Source organism: Leuresthes tenuis, unplaced genomic scaffold, assembly GCF_036924035.1.
Source record: "Leuresthes tenuis unplaced genomic scaffold, fLeuTen1.0.hap1 SCAF_1, whole genome shotgun sequence".
Taxonomy (NCBI): domain Eukaryota; kingdom Metazoa; phylum Chordata; class Actinopteri; order Atheriniformes; family Atherinopsidae; genus Leuresthes; species Leuresthes tenuis.
Window position 1 is genome coordinate 28,397,059 of NW_027325355.1, and position 15,469 is coordinate 28,412,527.

At 48.4% G+C, this 15,469-nt stretch overlaps 1 protein-coding gene across 1 annotated transcript in view; it reads right to left on the reverse strand.

The window, feature by feature from the left end:
* Window positions 1-14,250: 14,250 nt before the first annotated feature.
* The window catches only part of LOC140281861 (aryl hydrocarbon receptor-like), a 34,820-nt gene continuing 33,601 nt past the window's right edge, over window positions 14,251-15,469 (reverse strand). Inside the window, exon 12 of the mRNA XM_072376398.1 lies at window positions 14,251-15,469. This exon is cut by the window's right edge and continues 235 nt beyond it. The gene's annotated coding sequence lies outside the window, so the exon portion shown is untranslated.

Here is a 15,469-nt window from a genome sequence, read left to right on the forward strand (position 1 = left end):
GCGGCTGGACTGTTGAAACATCTGGACCGCAGCAGGTCAGTGCAGCGGCTGGACTGTTGAAACATCTGGACCGCAGCAGGTCAGTGCGGTCCTTACCCCTCCTGTAGGGGTCCTTACCCCTCCTGTAGGGGTCCTTACCCCTCCTGTAGGGGTCCTTACCCCTACTGGGGGGTCCTTACCCCTCCTGTAGAGGTCCTTACCCCTACTGGACCCCCCTAACCCTACCTGTAAGTCGCTTTGGATAAAAGGGAAAAAGGATAAAAGCGTCGGCTAAAGACATAAATATAAACACTTCTTCTTCTTCTTCTTCTTCTGCAGCAACTACATCAGCTGCTGTAACTACAGCAACTATACCAATACTTCCTGTGTAACTGTGTGTGTGCACGAGTGTGTGCACGTGTGTGTGCACGAGTGTGTGCACGAGTGCTTCCAGACAGATCCGCAGTCGATAAAGAAAACACCTCCGGGGGAAACTGGTGGAGGAGAAGTGTGTGTCGTTCAGGACAGAAACCGGCGGACTCCAGCCGGCTCTGGTTGTCAGACTGGATCCATCACACCATCAGGGGGGAGGCCGTGACCTCCAGCACTCCCCCTCTCCTCCAACACTCCCCCTCTCCTCCAGCACTCCCCCACTCCTCCAGCACTCCCCCACTCCAGCACTCCCCCACTCCAGCACTCCCCCTCTCCTCCAGCACTCCCCCTCTCCTCCAGCACTCCCCCTCTCCTCCAGCACTCCCCCTCTCCTCTCCTCCTGAGATGTCCTTCCTCTCCTCTCCTCCTCCTCTTCCTCTCCTCTCCTTCCTCTCTTTCCCCTCCTCCTCTCCCCTCCCCTCTTCTCCTCTCCCCCTCTCCTCTCTCTTTCTTTCCCTCTCCTCCCCTCCTCTCCTCTCCTCTCCTCCCCTCCTTTCCTCTCCTCTCCTCTCCCTTTCATTCAACTGAACGTCACTTTGATGAGTCCGACACTTTATTTCTAACCTCACGATGAGATTTAATTCCATCCCAAGAGATCAAAGTCAGTTTGCTTTATGGTTTTCTTTCTGAAGGCTTTTAAAGTTTTTCTGCTTTTTCCCTCATTTTCAGTCCTTGTTCCTGAGCATTTTCAGAGGAATGTGTTTTTTCTTTGTTCAGCCGCTTAACTCTGAGCTATGAAGCATTCAGGCAGGAAAAAGGCTCCTAACTCAAGGGATGAACCAGTGTTGTGTCGACACAGAACAGACAACTTAGCAAAGAAGCCGTTTTAAATTGGATCTTTAGGCACTTTGTCACAAAGACACATCATTTGTTCCCATTTCTTTAGTTGCATCTATGAAAAACTGCAAAGAAAACACAGTTTGACAGACAGAAAATAGGATTTATGCAGCAACAAGGTGATTCCCAAAGAGCTATTAGCTGAAAACTTGGCATATCTCAGCATGGTGTGCAGTGTGTCCTTAAAACATTTGAGGAAACTGGACAAGTGGAGGACAAAAGAAGAAGTGTCAGGCCTAAAAAACTATCTACAGCAGATGAACAGGATCTGAAAGTGATGTCCTTAAGAAAGAGGAAAAAATCCAGCTGTGACCTGACAGGACCTGAGAGATGCATCTGGACCTTCAGCTGATCCATCTACTGTTGGCCCAAGCCTCATCAGAAATGGTCTCCATGGAAGGGTGGCTGTCAAGAAGCCGTTCTTAAGGAAGGGAAACAGGGAGAAAAGGCTGAGCTATGCCAAATGACACAAGAAGTGGACTGAAAATCAGTGGCAACAGGTCTTATGGAGGGATGAATCCTCCCCAGAGCCCGGACCTCAACATTATTGAAGCAGTGTGGGATCATCTGACAGAGAACGGAACAAAAGGCAGCCCACATCCAAAGAAGAGCTTTGGGATGTCCTTCAAGAAGCCTGGAGAACTATTCCTGAAGACTCCTTAAAGAAATGACAGAAAGCTGGTCTCAGAGGGTTCAGGCTGTGTTGGAGGATAAAGGAGCTCAGACCAGATGTTCACTTTAAAGCTGCTGAGAACTGATAAAAAAACTCTTACTTTGGACTTTAAAATAAGCAGATATTCAGGCCAACAGATCCTTTATTAAAAGGCAATGAGTCTCTTATGAACTGGATCCTCAGATGTTTATGTGCTAAAAACACACAGCAGGTCTCTGGGAGCTAAAACCTTCAGGAAGTGATGTCGTGTGTTTGAGTGGCAGCTCAGGAGCTGTCAGCCAAACATCTGATCCATGATCTGAGCTGAGTAAAGACGCTGGTCCAGCTCCCGGTAAAGGTCAGGCCAGTCAGACCCAGAGTCCTGCGGCTGCACAGGAGGCTGCGTGACCTTTCGGCTGGCCGCCCTTCCTGGGGGGGAGGCAGGTTTTCAGGAAACACTGAAAGCTGAGCTGATTGTCCTGCTGAGAACAGTCTGGATGCCCGACTGCTCTGTGGTCCGGCAAATATCCAGAGTCCTGATTGGTCCAAAGGTTCCCAAACTCTGCCGTCTGATTGGTCCAAAGGTTCCCAAACTCTGCCGTCTGATTGGTCCCAAGGTTCCCAAACTCTGCCGTCTGATTGGTCCCAAGGTTCCCAAACTCTGCCGTCTGATTGGTCCCAAGGTTCCCAAACTCTGCCGTCTGATTGGTCCAAAGGTTCCCAAACTCTGCCGTCTGATTGGTCCCAAGGTTCCCAAACTCTGCCGTCTGATTGGTCCAAAGGTTCCCAAACTCTGCCGTCTGATTGGTCCAAAGGTTCCCAAACTCTGCCGTCTGATTGGTCCAAAGGTTCCCAAACTCTGCCGTCTGATTGGTCCAAAGGTTCCCAAACTCTGCCGTCTGATTGGTCCAAAGGTTCCCAAACTCTGCCGTCTGATTGGTCCAAAGGTTCCCAAACTCTGCCGTCTGATTGGTCCAAAGGTTCCCAAACTCTGCCATCTGATTGGTCCAAAGGTTCCCAAACTCTGCCGTCTGATTGGTCCAAAGGTTCCCAAACTCTGCCGTCTGATTGGTCCAAAGGTTCCCAAACTCTGATGCTGCTTTTGTATCAAATCTTGATTCCAACCATCCCTTTGTCACTCATTAATAACCCTAAAAAGCTCCGTCCCAACACTTTTGCAAAGCTGAAATGCAAAAAAAGGATGAATAGTGACAAATTAAATGAAATCAGTTTCTAAAGCTGAATAAAGGCCAGAGTTTCTGATTTAGTGCTTTGGATTCATCCCACCGGCTCCGTTTGTGCTCCAGTGGAGATTTTACATCTTATTTCACAGCATTTGGGACACATTTTACTCTTTTTGAGCCGTCCTTTCATGAAATTCCTGCTTATCTGCGGAGTCTCGGTGCTGCATAAATGAGAAGCATCATGATGACCGTTAGAAAGAAGAAGAGAGATTACATCCTGGTCATAAAAAGTGCAGAAAGGCCTTAATTATCCCCAAATGTCTGAATCTGAAGCTCCAATAAACACGATTGGCCGGTTTTCTCCGACCTGTGAGGACAGAAAGTGGAAAACGTGTTTTTGGGGCTTTTAGTGAGACAGTCGCACCGTTATTGTTCGTATCTCAGGTGGAAGCAGCTTTAAACCAACACAGATTAAAGCTAAAACTACATTTCAGTGTCACAAGCTGCATTCGGACAGAGAGTTCCTCGAATTTAGTTCTCAGAACTGCCCGTATACACAGTAAAATAGAAAGGTTTCTGGTTAACTGACTGAGCTTCTTTTTATTCTCAGTCATGTTACTAGTTACCTGCTGCTAGTTAATCTGATTATTTCCAACAGTTTCTGTTGCCTCTGCCACACAAAGAGCGAGCATCACTGTGTAAATACAGTATTTGTGCGCTTTAAGGGTTAAATATTACATTATCTTAATGCAACTGAACTCATTTTGTTGTTCTGATGGACTGATTTATGCCTTTATTATCTTTGTCATTCTATTGATTATCAGGGACTAGATGAATAATGTTATTAAAACACGCACAGATGTGCTTCTTTTATTAATGTCATTCGGACAGAGATGTTCTAAGAACCGTCCACCTCTAATTTCATTATAAGACCTGCCCTTCCCCAGAGGAACTGTTTCATTTTGCATTCACATGAGTCGGGGACCTCGACAGGGACTGATGTGACGCAGCCGTCTGCGACAGACGTGTTACTTTAGCGCCACTCAGCAACAAAACAAAACCCGGGAAAAGTAAGGAGAGAAGAAAACAACAGCACCAAGGAGCTAACATGGAGAGCGAGGAGGCCACCGTGTTCATGGGCTGCATGGCGGTGATATTAATCATGGCCGATCACATCAGGCGTCTGAGATGGAGGCTGGAAGAGCGCACAGCGAGAGTCAGGAGACGGAGAATCCAGCAGCGGGCGATACTTCTTCCTTTCATGGAGGAAAGAAGGAGAGCAGAGCGCCGCAGACAAAGGAGACGAAGTTTAACTTATTAAACAGGCGCCGGTTGGGTCCGTGTCGTATGAGGAAACATTTCAGAAAAGGGGCGGAGCTACCAGCCACCAATCACCTACGTCATATGTGTTGCTATGGAAACTAGAAAAGACCTCGGAGAAGGAGCTAAAATGGTTCCAGGAACTGAGGGCCGTGGTCCCTGGTTCCTGTAGGTCCGAATGCATTAAAAAACGTCCCGATTCCTAAAAAGGTTCTAGGAACTGCAAAAGGTTGCTATGGAAACCAAAAAAGACCTCGGAGAAGGAGCTGAAATGGTTCCAGGAACTGAGGGCCGTTGTCCCTGGTTCCTGTAAGTCCGAATGCATTAAAAAACTTCCCTATTCCTAAAAAGGTTCTAGGAACTGCAAAAGGTTGCTATGGAAACCAGAAAAGACCTCGGAGAAGGAGCTAAAATGGTTCCAGGAACTGAGGGCCGTGGTCCCTAGTTCCTGTAGGTCCGAATGCATTAAAAAACTTCCCGATTCCTGAAAAGGTTCTAGGAACTGCAAAAGGTTCCTACAGAGGGAAAGAGCCCATAGAAACCATCCCAGTCACACATTTAGGCTCCCAGAATAATCAAAGACATAAATGTACCTTCTGATAAGGCTTCAGCTTCTTATCTTTGGTCGCTTTCCTGCAGCTGAAGCTTCCAGTCTGCTCTACATGCTAAAAACAGAGTTTAATGGTTCCTGTCACTCCGACTTCAGCAGAACCACCGTCTAAATGTCTGCAGCCTGCGGGGGGGCGGAGCTCAGACCCAGCAACACGAGGCCCGTTAACGGCAGCCATTAACTGTGCGTTTCTGACAGCTTTGGCGTTAAATCAGCGTTTTCCTGCTGAAGTAAAAGGCCCCGTTAGCTGTGGATTCCTGTGATGGCGGCGCAGATGAAGCTGGCTTCATTATTCATGGAGCTCTCACACTGTGCAGGAGTGTGCTTTACCTTGGTGTTGGTTGGGCTGGAGCTAATGCACACTGACAGCCCGGCGGGGGGTGCAGGCAGAGATCAGAGCGTCCCGCTGCAGCTCTGCTTTGGACCCACCAAAAGGCAAAAGATAAAAGACAAAAATCAATCTGTCCGCGATCGATCGGCTGCCTCAGGGGGAACGTTTACCCTTAAATCCCCGAATCGAATGACTGTCAGAGGAAGACCAGAGCAGCTCCGGGTGGGAAGTGTTTGCAGGTTTCAGCCGGAGCTTTGTTCTGGAAGCAGGTCAGCAGCGCCGCCATGTTCTCCGGCCCGAGTGCCTGGAGCTGCCGGGAAATATTTCAGCTCTTCTCTGGACTCAGACCGTCTCCTGGTCGACGAACATGTGAACTGAACACGTTTTCAGTTAATCTGGAGCCTCTCTGTTGGTTTGAGTCATGTTTTCTACGTTTCCAATGACTGATTGATCTCTTTGCTCCGTTCAGTTTCTGTATTTTCTTTACTTTTATTTCACATATAAAGCTCTTAATGGCCGAGCTCCATCACATCTTAAAGATCTCACAGTTGGATATTTCCCCAACAGAGCACTTTGCTCTCAGGCTGCAGGTTTCCTTGTGGTTCCCAGAGTTTCTAAAAGCAGAATGGGAGGCAGAGCCTTCAGTTATCAGGCCCCTAAAAGCAGAATGGGGGGCAGAGCCTTCAGTTATCAGGCCCCTAAAAGCAGAATGGGAGGCAGAGCCTTCAGTTATCAGGCCCCTAAAAGCAGAATGGGAGGCAGAGCCTTCAGTTATCAGGCCCCTAAAAGCAGAATGGGAGGCAAAGCCTTCAGTTATCAGGCCCCTAAAAGCAGAATGGGAGGCAGAGGCTTCAGTTATCAGGCCCCTAAAAGCAGAATGGGAGGCAGAGCCTTCAGTTATCAGGCCCCTAAAAGCAGAATGGGAGGCAGAGCCTTCAGTTATCAGGCCCCTAAAAGCAGAATGGGAGGCAGAGCCTTCAGTTATCAGGCCCCTAAAAGCAGAATGGGAGGCAGAGCCTTCAGTTATCAGGCCCCTAAAAGCAGAACGGGAGGCAGAGCCTTCGGTTATCAGGCCCCTAAAAGCAGAACGGGAGGCAGAGCCTTCGGTTATCAGGCCCCTAAAAGCAGAATGGGAGGCAGAGCCTTCGGTTATCAGGCCCCTAAAAGCAGAATGGGAGGCAGAGCCTTCAGTTATCAGGCCCCTAAAAGCAGAATGGGAGGCAGAGCCTTCAGTTATCAGGCCCCTAAAAGCAGAATGGGAGGCAGAGCCTTCGGTTATCAGGCCCCTAAAAGCAGAATGGGAGGCAGAGCCTTCAGTTATCAGGCCCCTAAAAGCAGAATGGGAGGCAGAGCCTTCGGTTATCAGGCCCCTAAAAGCAGAATGGGAGGCAGAGCCTTCGGTTATCAGGCCCCTAAAAGCAGAATGGGAGGCAGAGCCTTCGGTTATCAGGCCCCTAAAAGCAGAATGGGAGGCAGAGCCTTCGGTTATCAGGCCCCTAAAAGCAGAATGGGAGGCAGAGCCTTCGGTTATCAGGCCCCTAAAAGCAGAATGGGAGGCAGAGCCTTCGGTTATCAGGCCCCTAAAAGCAGAATGGGAGGCAGAGCCTTCGGTTATCAGGCCCCTAAAAGCAGAATGGGAGGCAGAGCCTTCGGTTATCAGGCCCCTAAAAGCAGAATGGGAGGCAGAGCCTTCAGTTATCAGGCCCCTAAAAGCAGAATGGGAGGCAGAGCCTTCGGTTATCAGGCCCCTAAAAGCAGAATGGGAGGCAGAGCCTTCGGTTATCAGGCCCCTAAAAGCAGAATGGGAGGCAGAGCCTTCGGTTATCAGGCCCCTAAAAGCAGAATGGGAGGCAGAGCCTTCGGTTATCAGGCCCCTAAAAGCAGAATGGGAGGCAGAGCCTTCGGTTATCAGGCCCCTAAAAGCAGAATGGGAGGCAGAGCCTTCAGTTATCAGGCCCCTAAAAGCAGAATGGGAGGCAGAGCCTTCAGTTATCAGGCCCCTAAAAGCAGAATGGGAGGCAGAGCCTTCAGTTATCAGGCCCCTAAAAGCAGAACGGGAGGCAGAGCCTTCAGTTATCAGGCCCCTAAAAGCAGAATGGGAGGCAGAGCCTTCAGTTATCAGGCCCCTAAAAGCAGAATGGGAGGCAGAGCCTTCAGTTATCAGGCCCCTCTCTGTGGAACCAGCTGCCAGTTTGGCTTCAGGAAGCAGACACCCTCTCTACCTTTAAGATCAGGCTGAAACTTTCCTTTCTGATAAAGCTTATAGTTAGGGATGGCTCAGGTGAGCCTGAAACATCCCATAGTTCTGCTGCTATAGGCCCAGCCTGCTGGGGGAGCTCCCATGATGCACCTCTCCTCCCTCTGACATCATTGCTGTCATTAACTTGTGTTTCTCTCTCTCAGCAGGTATCTCTGGCCTGGTGTTACGCTGCTTGTTGTCCCCTCTTTCCTGTCCTCTCAGCCCCAGCTGGTCCAGGCAGATGGACCCTTCCTGGTTCTGGTTCTGATGGAGGTTTCTTCCTGGTTCTGGTTCTGATGGAGGTTTCTTCCTGTTAAAAGGGAGTTTTTTCTCTCCACGGTCGTCTCGTGCAGCTCAGGACCAAAGAGAAGTTTCACTGCTGGTTTCCTGAGCTGGGAAACTGTTTTTGAAATGGTTCTGGATGAATGAATTGGACTAATTTTGAATGGATTTGATTGGATCATGATTACAAAGAACTGGACTGTCGTTGAAGTGCCTTCGATGACCTTTTGGCGCTTTCTAAATAAACTGTTTCTGTTTGCTTTGTTTTTCCCGCTCCTCTTCCAAAGTAATCTGTGGTTCTGTGCCGCCCCGGTTCTGTTCCTGGTCTCTCTGACTCACCTGTGCCGCCCCGGTTCTGTTCCTGGTCTCTCTGACTCACCTGTGCCGCCCCGGTTCTGTTCCTGGTCTTGCCCGAAGTGGAAGATAAAAAGAATCAAATCCAACTGGAAAAATCAAAAATCGAATTAACTTCACAAGCATTTCTGTATGTTTCCGTTTTGTGTTTGAATTTAGTTAAAAATCGTTGTTTTTCTTTGAGTATTTGCTTCAGTTTTCATGTTTCGTTCAAAGCTGTATTTTGTAACCTGGTTTTCTGTTTAATCCCCGTTTTCAGATGCGATTTTCTTTGGTTTAGTTGGGTTTTGAGGCCTCAAACGTCTTTGTTGGCTCCGGTTCTCCTGTGTTTGGATCAAACATTTCCTCCATAAGAGCAGCAGGAGGGAGCTGAGCTCTTTCTGCTCTGTGTTCGGTCCGATTTCAGCACACAGAAACAGAAAAACTGCAGCTCGTATCGTGAGTTTCACATCATCAGGTCCAGGTCAGAGTCCCACCAACAGGACCTTCAGGTACGGAGCAGATTTCAGTCCGAGTGTCTGTTTTTTATCTAAACACAGGGCAGGAAACCCACCAGCAGGTGGCAGCACCGCTGTGAGGAGGCCAGAAGGATGACTTCCTGTTTAAACACCCCTTTAAATCTACATTTTCATTTGGAAGCACAAAGGAAACGCTGGCGAACGGTGTCCGGGTCGCAGCCGACCCTGCAGCCCGTGGCGCCGGCCCATGGCGCCGGCCCGTGTGACGCAGCGGCCCCAGGAAGCTAAAGTGGGACACACAACATCTTGCTCGGATGATTGGCCACGTCACAAACAGGCAAAGTTAACCTGCTGAAGACAAACTCTCATGAATGATTCGGGGCTCATTAAAGATGCAGAGTCGGCAGCAGACAGCGTTCTGCACTTCTTACCATCCTCCTCCTCCCGTTCTGGTAAAAAAAAGGCACATTTTCAGGTTTCAGATGAATCTGAGAGCTTCTTTCTGGGTCTGAGGACAGCGAGAGGTGATAAGACTGAGAAATCAATGAGGAAGAGGAGCTAAAAGCATCTTTTCTCCCAGCTGCCATGGTCCAAAGCTTCGAGTCTCGCTGCCAGTCGGTGGATCGCCTCCAGGATCGGTGCGTTTGTTTGCTTTCGACCTGGTGTGAGTTCACACATCTGTGGGTGCAAAAAGCGTAAAGAGGAGGGGGGGGGGCAGTAACGGCGGCTAAAAGCCTCCTCGGGCTGTTGGTGGCGTGCATCACTTCAGCGTTTGAAATCTCTGAGCTGTCAACAAAGACCGCTGGGTGTGTTCAAGCTCTGTCGGCTTGTTATTGTTTTGCTGTGTGAAGCTTCAGAAGCTGTCACTCCTCGTTGCCATGGAAACGAGAACAATGTGCAAATAGAAACACAGAAAATGGAGCTAAAACAGAGTTTCTAAGGAGCCTGAAAGTGAATATTTCATCAGCCTGAACCCTCTGAGACCAGCTTTCTGTCATTTCTTTAAGGAGTCTTCAGGAATAGTTCTCCAGGCTTCTTGAAGGACATCCCAAAGCTCTTCTTTGGATGTGGGCTGCCTTTTGTTCCGTTCTCTGTCAGATGATCCCACACTGCTTCAATAATGTTGAGGTCCGGGCTCTGGGGAGGATTCATCCCTCCATAAGACCTGTTGCCACTGATTTTCAGCCCACTTCTTGTGTCATTTGGCACAGCTCAGCCTTTTCTCCCTGTTTCCCTTCCTTAAGAACGGCTTCTTGACAGCCACCCTTCCATGGAGACCATTTCTGATGAGGCTTGGGCCAACAGTAGATGGATCAGCTGAAGGTCCAGATGCATCTCTCAGGTCCTGTCAGGTCACAGCTGGATTTTTTCCTCTTTCTTAAGGACATCACTTTCAGATCCTGTTCATCTGCTGTAGATAGTTTTTTAGGCCTGACACTTCTTCTTTTGTCCTCCACTTGTCCAGTTTCCTCAAATGTTTTAAGGACACACTGCACACCATGCTGAGATATGCCAAGTTTTCAGCTAATAGCTCTTTGGGAATCACCTTGTTGCTGCAGAAATCCTATTTTCTGTCTGTCAAACTGTGTTTTCTTTGCTGTTTTTCATAGATGCAGCTAAAGAAATGGAACAAATGATGTGTCTTTGTGACAAAGTGCCTAAAGATCCAGTTTAAAACGGCTTCTTTGCCAAGTTGTCTGTTATATGTAGATGCAACACTGGTTCATTCCTTGAACTCAGCACCTTTAATCTGTAATGAAAGATCTCTTCAGCAAAGGTTGGAAGAAACTTGGCTGCTGTTCAGATCTTCCTGCTTCTGACCCAGTTCTACAGACGACTGGCTGCCTGAAGCTAACTCCAGCCTCCGGTTCTGCTCCATCTTACAGGCTGATGCTGGCAGGTTCAGTCCGAACTGTTGAGCCTCCACTGGGGGGGGCAGCTCCAACACACCAAACCTGCTCTTACTCTACGCTAAATAATGAAATGTGCCGTAAATAAAACACATTCTTCTTCTGAAGAAAGATCTCCAGAGAGCCTGGAGAGCTGAAGCTGAAGAACACTTTGAAAGATTCTGAGAAAATCAGAAGGAAAATACAAAGAACGTCTGATTCAGCGTCATTTCTTACCCAACGTCCCTCAGTCAGGAGTGAAGTTCAGCCTGCAGCGACCTGCGCACTTCCTGGAGGTGAGGAACACCTGAGAAGGTCAGCTGAAGGTCAGGAGAGGTTAGTGAGGGCAGATGAAGGTCAGGTGAGGACAGGTGAAGGTCAGGAGAGGTCGGAGAGGTCAAGTGAAGGTTAGTGAGGTCAGATGAAGGTCAGGAGAGGTTCGTGAGGTCAGATGAAGGTCAAGTGAAGGTTAGTGAGGTCAGATGAAGGTTAGTGAGGTCAGATGAAGGTCAGGAGAGGTCGGAGAGGTCAGATGAAGGTCAAGTGAAGGTTAGTGAGGTCAGATGAAGGTTAGTGAGGTCAGATGAAGGTCAGGAGAGGTCAGATGAAGGTCAAGTGAAGGTTAGTGAGGTCAGCTGAAGGTCAGAAGAGGACAGGTGAAGGTCAGTGAGGTCAGATGAAAGTCAAGTGAAGGTTAGTGAGGTCAGGAGAGGTTAGTGAGGTCAGATGAAGGTCAAGTGAAGGTTAGTGAGGTCAGATGAAGGTCAGGAGAGGTTAGTGAGGTCAGATGAAGGTCAGGAGAGGTTAGTGAGGTCAGGAGAGGTCGGAGAGGTCAGATGAAGGTCAAGTGAAGGTTAGTGAGGTCAGATGAAGGTTAGTGAGGTCAGATGAAGGTCAGGAGAGGTCAGATGAAGGTCAAGTGAAGGTTAGTGAGGTCAGCTGAAGGTCAGAAGAGGACAGGTGAAGGTCAGTGAGGTCAGATGAAAGTCAAGTGAAGGTTAGTGAGGTCAGGAGAGGTTAGTGAGGTCAGATGAAGGTCAAGTGAAGGTTAGTGAGGTCAGATGAAGGTCAGGAGAGGTTAGTGAGGTCAGATGAAGGTCAGGAGAGGTTAGTGAGGTCAGATGAAGGTCAGGAGAGGTTTGTGAGGTCAGATGAAGGTCAGGAGAGGTTAGTGAGGTCAGCTGAAGGTCAGAAGAGGACAGGTGAAGGTCAGATGAAGGTCAAGTGAAGGTTAGTGAGGTCAGATGAAGGTCAGGAGAGGTTTGTGAGGTCAGATGAAGGTCAATGAGAGAAAAAGAGGCAACACTGAGGTGTGACTGCACCAAATCCTTTATTCTCAGGATCCAAAAGCACATTTCAACACACGGCTCAGAGACAATCTGCATTTTTAAAAACTGTTCTTGACAAACAACGACGAGCTTTGTGATAAAAGTAGCAAAATAAAGTCTGTGTGCCTTCAGAAACAGAAGCAGACCACGATAAAACAGCTTCTGGAGAGTTTGGTTTCAAAGGTTAACAGGTAGTCTGTGGACAAAGTGTGCTTTAAAGGTAAAACAACTCATAAAGTCAGTAGTTCTAGTGTTCCTGGGTCTCGCTGTTATGGCACCGTTCAGTTTCAGCTAAAGTGACAAACTCTGCAAACGTGATTTAAAGATAAAACATTAATGTTTGGGAACAATATTCACACACGATGGAGCCGTAAAATGCTTCTTCCTTCGAGACTACTTTCAGTGCTGGAGAGATTATAAGCGCAGTGACATTAAAGCAGTGTTTGCAACACACAAACCGGAGAGCTTTAAAATGATGTCGTCTGTTTACAAAAAGGAAAACAGAGAAATGTGGAAATGCATTTAGTTGGTGCCACAGATCTTCACGGTTCAAACACCTTTACTTTTGGTCGTTGAGTCGGTGCTAAATGCTGTCCCCTCTTCTTCTTCTGCAGAGCTCCTGTGAGGGAACATGCTGTGATATCAACTAAAGATCCAGCCGATTTGACCGAATATTACACTGAGTCATTATTCATTGAACACAACACAGAAGCAGGGTGTGATAAACTAAGTGAACCCTTACTGCTTAAGGTGAGAAGCAGCCAGTTTTCAGGTGTGTTTTAACATGATGCCAAGGAGGAAAGACACCAGCAATGATCTTAGAGAAGCAGCTGCTGCTGCCCATCAGTCTGGGAAGGGTTATAAGGCCATTTCCAGACTATCTGGAGTCCATCATTCTACAGAGAGAAAGATTATTCACAAGTGGAAAACATTCAGGACAGCTGTCAATCTTCCCAGGAGTGGACGTCCCAGCAAGTTCACCCCAAGGTGAAGAAGCCCAGAGCTACATCTCAGACTCTACAGGCCTCAGTTAGCATGCTAAAGGTTAAAGGTCACCCCAAGGTGAAAAAGCCCAGAGCTACATCTCAGACTCTACAGGCCTCAGTTAGCATGTTAAAGGTTAAAGGTCACCCCAAGGTGAAGAAGCCCAGAGCTACATCTCAGACTCTACAGGCCTCAGTTAGCATGCTAAAGGTTAAAGTTCACCCCAAGGTGAAGAAGCCCAGAGCTACATCTCAGACTCTACAGGCCTCAGTTAGCATGCTAAAGGTTAAAGGTCACCCCAAGGTGAAGAAGCCCAGAGCTACATCTCAGACTCTACAGGCCTCAGTTAGCATGTTAAAGGTTAAAGGTCACCCCAAGGTGAAAAAGCCCAGAGCTACATCTCAGACTCTGCAGGCCTCAGTTAGCATGTTAAAGGTTAAAGGTCACCCCAAGGGGAAAAAGCCCAGAGCTACATCTCAGACTCTACAGGCCTCAGTTAGCATGTTAAAGGTTAAAGGTCACCCCAAGGTGAAAAAGCCCAGAGCTACATCTCAGACTCTACAGGCCTCAGTTAGCATGCTAAAGGTTAAAGGTCACCCCAAGGTGAAGAAGCCCAGAGCTACATCTCAGACTCTACAGGCCTCAGTTAGCATGTTAAAGGTTAAAGGTCACCCCAAGGTGAAGAAGCCCAGAGCTACATCTCAGACTCTACAGGCCTCAGTTAGCATGCTAAAGGTTAAAGTTCACCCCAAGGTGAAGAAGCCCAGAGCTACATCTCAGACTCTACAGGCCTCAGTTAGCATGTTAAAGGTTAAAGGTCACCCCAAGGTGAAAAAGCCCAGAGCTACATCTCAGACTCTACAGGCCTCAGTTAGCATGCTAAAGGTTAAAGGTCACCCCAAGGTGAAGAAGCCCAGAGCTACATCTCAGACTCTACAGGCCTCAGTTAGCATGTTAAAGGTTAAAGGTCACCCCAAGGTGAAGAAGCCCAGAGCTACATCTCAGACTCTACAGGCCTCAGTTAGCATGCTAAAGGTTAAAGGTCATGACAGCACAGTTAGAAAAAGGCTGAACAAGGATGGCTTGTTTGGAAGGGCTGCAGGAGAAAGCCTCTTCTCTCTAAAAAGAACATGGCAGCACAGCTTAGGTTTGCAAAGCTGCATCTGAACAAAGCACAAGACTTCTGGAACAATGTCCTTTGGACAGACCAGAGCAAAGTGGAGATGTTTGGTCCTAATGCACAGCAGCACGTTTGGAGGAAACCAAACACAGCATATCAGCACAAACACCTCATACCAGCTGTCAAGCACGGTGGTGGAGGGCTGATGATCTGGGCTGGTTCTGCAGCCACAGGACCTGGGCACCTTGCAGTCATTGAGTCCACCATGAACTCCTCTGGATACCAAAGTATTCTAGAGTCAGATGTGAGGCCATCTGTCCCACAGCTAAAGCTGGGCTGAAACTGGCTCATCAACAGGACAAAGATCCCAAACACAGCAGCAGATCTACAGCAGAAGGTGGGAAAAAGGAAAGAATCAAGGTGTTGCAATGGTCCAGTCAGAGTCCAGACCTCAGCCTGACTGAAATGCTGTGGTGGGACCTTAAGAGAGCTGTGCAGAAACCAATGCTGCAAACCTCAATGAGCTGAAGCAGCGCTGGAGAGAAGAGTGGCCGAGATTCCTCCAGAACCATGAGAGAGACTGATAACGTCCCACAGGAAACCATCACTGCAGCTCACTGCTGCTGAAGCTGCTGGATCAGGGGTTCACTTAGTTTTACACTCACTGCTGCTGAAGCTGCTGGATCAGGGGTTCACTTAGTTTAACTCACTGCTGCTGAAGCTGCTGGATCAGGGGTTCACTTAGTTTCTCACCCACTGCCTCTGTGCTGTTGTCAGTTAATGATGAGGCTGTAACCACATCGTTTCACATCGAGGACGAACACAAACACGCTCTAACGAAGCAGGTGGAGTCGACCCAGACGTGATGCGTTCAATGACCGTACGGAACTCTGAGCAGTTTGCTGATTCAGTAGCACCAGAATTTAAAACGTGGCGTCCCCACATGCTTCCTCCTCTGCCTCCACTCGTGATCTCTCGTGCACGTACTCGTGCACGTGGGTCTGCTCGGCCGCGGAGACAAGGCATCAACGGGAGGTTGGGAAAATGCTTTCAGATGACGGACCAATCGGATCCCCTGACTGTGTCTGGAGCACTTCAGAAAGCACACGTCCACCTGTTTGAATCTCATGTTTACGACGATATCAAAGACAAAAGGAAATGCTGTGATCTACCTCTAGGTGACGGACAAACACTGAGGTTTAAATAATCTGTTGGTGAATCTCACGGCTGCTGAAGAGCTCCCTCCAATACTGCAGACGGTGGAGGCCGTTTAAATCTCCCCGCGGCTCCAGAACCAGAGCCTTGAGTTGGCTTCATGATTCAGAGGTGCAAAGGTTACGTGGTAAACTCTAACCGAAGGTCCTGGTTTTAAAGTTAAATGCTTTCAAAGGTCATCTGAGGTCAAACCAACAGCTTTCTGGGGAAGAAGAAGGGAAGTTAATCTGAAAAGTGCCCCCCGGGGTTCACTGA